Source organism: Halichoeres trimaculatus, unplaced genomic scaffold (assembly GCF_033239565.1).
Source record: "Halichoeres trimaculatus isolate MK-OKI-2021-1 unplaced genomic scaffold, fHalTri1.1 fHalTri1_scaffold_3, whole genome shotgun sequence".
NCBI lineage: Eukaryota > Metazoa > Chordata > Actinopteri > Labriformes > Labridae > Halichoeres > Halichoeres trimaculatus.
In genome coordinates this window covers 8,179,436-8,187,093 of record NW_027437181.1, presented here as the reverse complement: position 1 = coordinate 8,187,093, position 7,658 = coordinate 8,179,436, and positions in this window count along the sequence as shown.

The window sequence follows — 7,658 nt, the reverse complement described above, 5'->3', positions numbered from 1 at the left end:
CGAATGCCTCAAGAAAATGTATCCTCAATCATTTTCTGCCTTTCTGCCTTGTTTCAGTTGTGCTCTAAGAAGACAATGGTCCTAAATCAGAGAACTGTAACCCAAATGCTCTGTGATTTTATGATTGACCTTTTTAAATATGTCGAACATTTTTGTACCAAAAAATTTTCCAATGCTACGCTACCTGGGGCCAGGGTCGGTCTGTAAAAGAAAAAAAAAACAGTATTATTGTGGAGATGAATTTTATCCCAGGAGATTTTATCAAGACTAAATATTTGCTACGCCTACTGACAGATTTCTTTTGAGTGAATGAGTAATTCACTGAGTCGCACACCAAACCCTGTCTTCAGTGTTTCCAAATACTCTTCATTTAGAAACGGGACTGCTTTGACAGATTGTCTGATCCCATTTGGCCCTACAGGCTTTCACACGTCTTTATATTTTATGCCAGCACAGATTCTTTGAACACTAAAACAGCTTCCTAACAGATGAGACAAACAGCCTTTTCTATCCATTGACTAAAAATAAAAATCATCCGTCCACTTCTGGTGAAATATCCTGCATTTTGAATATTTTCTTTTCCTTTCTGAAAGTTACGCCATTTTTTTGTGTTGTTGAGGTTTTTAGCAGGCTAGCTGTACCCGATTAGCCTCAGATGCGCTATCACTGTGGAATGTCACTTGACGTAAAAAATATCTAGATTTTTGTAAACAAATAAAAAAATAAACCAACTTATAAATTTACAAATAGATAACATTAAAAAACAATAACAGCTAAGGAAAATTGTATTTAAAAAGCCAGACTCATATAGGTCTATGATAAAAAAAAAAAAATCAATTTCTATTTTCAAAATGTGACTTTGAATTGTTCTGAGGGCCAGGTCATACCTGTAAAGGGGCAGTAATTTAAGGACATCACCGGTCCCTCTGTCTTGATCCTTTCTTTATACTCTATCACCTAAGCCCCATTTCCACCAAGCAGTCCGGTTTAGATCAGTACGGTTTGATATGGGTTGGCTCCATTAAGCCTGGTCCTATTTGCGTTTGCACATCCAACCGTGCCCCCCTCGTGGTAGGCAGCATGTAAGCTCAATGCTGATAGCCGCATCAGTTAAATGATTGCGTGATGCCATGGTAGCATGACACAGTGTAACCCGCTTATAAATCCAGTGAAGAAAAACTTTATCTGGTTTGGTAATTACTGCTTATTTCGTTCTTACTCTATCTCTTATTTCATCACTGTATTTCATTGTATGTTGTATTGTGTGAAGAGCAATGGTAATAATAAATTTCACCCCTCAGTTTAATTAAGCATTTCTGATTCTGAAGTAAAACCTGAAAGTTACTGTAACCATGAGTGAGGAGGGAAGGCCGTTGATATGTGACCCAAGTGGTTTGGGTGATGCAGCTTCTTGTAAGCTTCATGGTTAAAGCACATCAGCAACACATCGGTATGATGGTATATGAACATTTAGAACCATCCAGAATATTATGAATGGTTTGACATATGCAGCAGTCTACAAATATTCAAAGACAAACTGCAAAAAACAGATAACAGAGGGTGTAGAGGGTACATTTTGTTGGCTTTTATTTTGAAATGGTAGGTTTTTGAGGAGTCTTTTAAAAGAGGAAAGTGTGTCAGAGTTGTAGATGTTTGGAGGGAGAGTTCAGAGTTGGGATTACGATTGCAAAAGCTTCGTCTCCCAAAGGTGTGAGGGGGGCGAGGTCATTGAGGGCTCTGTAGGTGATGAGGAGGAGCTTGAAGTGGAGCAGCGAAGATGCTAACAGATGGGTGTGATGTGAGTTTTGAATACTGAAGTTTATGGAGATCAGTTGCGAGGAAGCTTGGTGTGCTTTTGCTGCCGTGAGCAGTACGAGTACACAAACATTTGGTGACGCTGAGTCCTGAATCAGGCCGTGCAGCCTGATCCCTGGAGGGGGAAAATCAGGCCCTAAATCTGGATTAAAGCTGAAGGGATGGTTTGTTTCGTTTGATGTTGTGGCTTTTGGTTCTTGCATTATTGCACTTTGTCAGCTTCAATAAATCAGTTTCATTAATTGAAAGCTTTGGTTTTGGGACAGGGAGGGAACATCCTTTGATTCTTTCATGTTGCGATCCTAACCCCCTGGATGGCTGCGTAACAACAACACTCCAGGGATGGTGTAAACAGAGCAAAAGGACACGATTATGATTATGACATGATGTTGCATTGTCTCGTGCTTTAGTTTGCAAAACACTCTGCAAAGTTTCCTCAACACCTGAAAATGCTCCAACTTAATGACTCATACCTGGGAAACCCCAACGCTGTATGCTTCAAAACAGAGGCTTTGCTTTATTACACGATCAAAGGGTTACCGGAAAAAAAGCCCAAACAGCTGAATCAGACATTCAACAAGCTCAACGAGAAAACAGAGAGAGCAAAGGAGGGAAGACGCTCTGTTCTGTGTTGCCGAAAGAAATCTCAGGCGTGTTTAATCCGTGCTTTTAGACAGAGGAGTGGCACACCTGAGCCACGCAGAGTGACTCAGAAAACCCAAACCCTCTGTCTCTGCTCTCCAGTCTTAAAGTTTTGCAGGTCAGTCTGGAGAAACTGATGCTATGATGGTGAAAGGAGTGAAAATAACTTCCAGCTTTGCTCCTGATGCTGAGCGTGTGTCAGGATGTGATTTTTTTATTTTCTTTTTACCTCCCACAAACTGAATTTAATGAGTTTAACTTCCAGCAGAGAACAAACACCGTGACTCAGTGCTGCTGTTCAAACAGTCGCCCATTAAACTCAGGTTTATGCAGCCATAAAAGCTGTTGCACAAACAACAGGAGCAGCATTAAGAAGAAAGCTGCACTTAGGGAATCTGCTGGGATAAATACCTCCATTTTACTAGTTTAAGACCAGTTAAAAGACAAAAGAAGAACACCACCACACTGGAGACAGCAGAGGAGAAGAACAAAAGAACGGCATTTGTGTTTCTGCTCTTTTTTTTTTTTATCAGTGACAGAGGAAACCAGCCCTTCCTGAACAGACCCCAGAATCAGACTTTGATATCTGGAAACGTCAGACTGATATTCACTGGAATTGATCAAACTGGATTCCTGTAAATCTTACTTTCCCTTCCTTTGAACTTTTTTGAACTTGTCTGTAACAGAAGTCCATCCATTTTTTCTACTGAAGACAAATGAGGTGGTACAACACAAGACAAGAGAGAGACTAAAGAGTGGATATGCACAGACCGAATGTCTGGTAACACCTCATGCTGCTTTAACGTTCAGTTAAACATGTTTATTATGTCGTACTATGTCCTCTAGGCTTTTGAGAGGTGTTTATGGATAAATTCTTCGGGCTTAGTAAAAGTTTCAAAAGCTGCTTTTACACCAAAAGTATAAACAAAAACTTATTGATTCTGTACATAAAGAGTTGAAATGACCAACATGTGACAATATTATGTTGGGATTTGATGCTAAGCCGTATGTAGAGTGTAGGGTCATGATGCCTTAATACACGATGCATTGGATTGTGATGTAAGACCATACAATGTGATGGTGTGCTATGCATTATGATGCCACATGTACAACAATACTATGTGATGTGTAACAATGCAATGCAAAACAGGACGATGTAAAAGATGCATTTTGATTCAAAGTATTGGGTTCACCGGTCATCTGATGCAATACAATATGATACAGCACGATGCCATGCAACACTGTATGATGGGTTACAGTACCAGAAAGGCAATGCAACATCATACAATTTGACTTGATGTGAGGCAATGTGATGGGCCATGGTATGGTACAGTACAATGCGATTCGGTACAATGGGACGAATTGCAATGCAGTACAATGCAATACAGTACACTACAATGCACTGCAACACGCTATGCTATGAAGCAATGCAATACACTGTACTGTGTTGTGATATGCTGTGATATGCAGTGATATGCTGTGATACGCTGTGCGCGATACAGTATGATGTGATACGGTACACCACAATATAATGCAATACAATGCAATAAAGGGTGATGGTTTTTGGTACACAACAATGCACTGCAACACGCTACGGTACGAAGCAATGCAATATGCTGTACTATGTTATGACATGCTGTGATACGCTACGCGTGACACAGTACGATGTGATACGGTACACCACAATATAATGCAATACAATGCAACATAGTACGATGGTACAATGCGATTCGGTACGATGGGATGAATTGCAATGCAGTGCAATGCAATATGGTACACCATAATGCAATGGAGTACAATGCAATACGGTACACTACAATGCGATACGGTACACTACAATGCACTGCTATACACTACGCTACGATACAATGCATTACGCTGTGCTGTGTTATGATGTGCTGTTATACGCTACACGTGATACAGTACAATGTGATACGGTACACTACAATATAATACAATTTAATACAAATACAATACAATATAATATAATGCAATATAGTACGATGGTTTTTAATACTTTATGATGCATTGCAATACAGTATCACGCTGTAATGCAATACAGTACCATACAATGCAGTGCAATATGGTACAGTCTGATAAGGTACACTACAATGCACCGCAGGACGCCACACCACAATACAAAGCATTAAGCTATGCTGTGATACGCTACGCTATTATACAGAATGTTGCAATACGGTACACTACAATGCAATGCAATATAATACAATGCTTTTTGATATGGTACCATGCATTGCAATGCAGTACAATGCAATTTGGTAAGGTACAATGGGATGCAGAATGATGTGATACTATGTGATGCAATGCAATATTATAAGGTAGGATGTAATGCGATGTGATAAGAAATGAAGCAATATAGTGCAATGTGATGCGATGAGATGCAATGTGACGTTTTGCACTTCACTGCATTGTCTTGTGTTGTGATTCCCAAGATAACGAAATACATTGCGATATGATGCATTTGTTGCACCCTACTGCCTTGCTCCCTGCTGCCTTGTGCCCTCCAGCCTTGGGCTTTGCTGCGTTGTGCCCTGCTGCTGCATTGGGAACAATGCATTGCGGTACAAGATGATGTGGAAGAAGTGATGTGGTACAATGTATTTGGTTGAAATATGGTGTGATTCAATGTGTTGTGTCACAAAGCTTTGTGCTCCATTGCAAAAAAAAACTGAATAAATATCAGAAGAAGAGTCAAATACTATGTGCATGAGTTTTCAGGGTGATCTGGCTTTTGGCAAAGCTTTGACTTTTATCTCACAAAGTTTTTGGGCTGTTAAAGTTTTAAGTTGCATCGTTGTCGCCTTAGTCAGGACTCTAGTTTCCACCTTTACTGTTTCCGTTGAACCAGAGAAACTCCTGTGTCCATATAAAGATGACAGGTTTCAGACTGCTCTGACTCAGAGGTTAAATCCACATCTATATACAGTCTGTGAGTTCATCCTTAGTGCTGTAACATAACAAACAGCCCACAGAGAGCCTAACTGAGTCCTGACATCACAACAATCTAAAGTGTGAAGCTGCTGGAGCCTGAGCTGTGAGTCAGACGTAAACCTGAGGAGCAGAGGAGGACGAGAAAAGGTCAAAGTTCTGCACTTGTTTGAGTTAAATGAAAGTTAAAGTAAACAGGAAGCTCTCTGTCGCTAAAACTGAACATTTGGTTACAGACAACGCAGCTCTGAGGTAAACACAAGAAGGTTTTCATAAAGAGCTGTCGTCTCCTGGTGCTTTCTGAAGAAATACTTCAGGATGAAACACACAGATTCTGGGTTAAAACATCAATGCGCGTTAATGAACACTGACTCAGTCTTAACAGCTTCTTTTGATCCAGAGAGTCTCATTAAAAAGTTCGAAGTCTTGCTTAAACCCCACTTTAAGATCACGCTGAAACGATACATAAGCTTCAATTTCATCTGCATCTGTTTATATTTTTGACCCCTGCAGGTCAAGGGTGACATTCAAGATTGCAGAGCAACCCTTGAAGGAGGTCTAAAGGATCTTCCTGTGGTCTTGGGTGGTTTCAAGCACAGTGGCCAACAAGGGCCATGCTCCAAATGCAGAAAAGACGCATCAGAGCAAGACTGCTGGCTCTAACTTTAAGCTCTGTCTCCTGGAGGCCGCTCAGGTTGAGTCAGAGCTCAGAGAGTTTGCTCAGGGTTAAAGGAGGTCTACGACTTGTTGGGAAACACTTAAAGCTGGTTTTCAGGCTCCTTAAGAAAGAAACACAGACAGATATCTGACAGCAAACATGAGCTGAAGATGCTGAAATCTGCTGAAGATGAATCAGGAAACAAAAGCGGAGCCAGACTTTGATCAGGGATCAGTTGGGTCTGTCCTCAGAGGTCAGCGTGGACTCCTCAGACTTAAACTCTTTGTTTGATTTCCTTTGGATTTATTTTGATGAAAACTATCAAAGCTGCAGTCTGCTGCTCAGCTGCCTCTTAAAATAGACACTCAGACTTTTCCAGACGGTTTTCATCTGTTAAAGTTGTTTTCATTGCTGAAACACTGACAGATCCGCCCGCTGGACTCCAGGATCCTTGAACGGGTTCCAGGAGGGCTGGAAGGATGGAGAATCCCCTCAGGGTCATAGAGGAGGACTCCTGAAGTGGGTTTTAAGGAGGTTTAAGGAATATATTCCTCTACGAGTCGACCTGGTTGGCTTATATATTTAATATAATAAATACATCACAGATAAAAACCGCTCTGAGCTCCTCTCAGGAGCACCCAGTTGTGGATTTTGGTCTCTAATTGCTGATTTCAGTTCTGCTCTATTACACTGCAGAACATGTTCATCGGATGCAGGTAGATTACAGGTGTGTTTTATTCTCCAGGTGTGTACCATTTAATGCTGGGTTCTCATAAAGGTGATGATTATTTCCCCTTGTGCTGACAGGTTTTCATGTTTTATACGGGTGTTTTTTTCCCACAGTGCTGACAGAGACGTGGGTTGAAGGAGTTCAGGAATAGGTACGAGTTAGAGGAAGGTTTTAGTCTTTGATGGAGATTAACTGGTTTGTGGTTCAAACTGTTGCAGTGATGAGGTAACCACGTGCAGACAGATATCCTAAATATCAAAGAGTCTGAGCAACAGGTGAGCTGGTACTGAAGCTGTGCCCCACTCAGGAAGCAGAGATGCAGGTGGAGGGGGTTTTCCACAGTTATTAGTGTATCACATTTTAAACAAAAGAACAGTCACAGTGCATTAAAGAAGCCTGACATTAATCTCATCTTGAAGCGTTAAAAGACTAAAAAAAAAATCCTGCCTGCAGTTTAAGAAAAGTGTACTTGTAAAGTTTTTTTTGTTGTTGTTGTTGCTGTTGTTTTTCTTAAAACATTTTTTTCAAACTGTTGAGAATCTGTTTGTCCTTGTGATAAAGTACTTACTGTCAAGGTTAAGTAATTGATTATGATTGACTGGACTCTGCATTGAACAGTTTACAGATGATATTCATAAATAAATACAGCAATTAATGGCAATACGTTGCTGGGTTTCAGAAAGAAGCTGATGAGATCTAGAAATCAGTTGTATATCTCTCGAGATTCAGCAATTCATCAGGACTAATTTATGAATCAACAATTAATTGCTTTTAACTGTTGAGACTTAGTGATTAATTGTGATTTAATGTTAAGATTCAGCAATAAATTCCTATTAACTGATCAAATTTAGTGATTTATACTGTTAA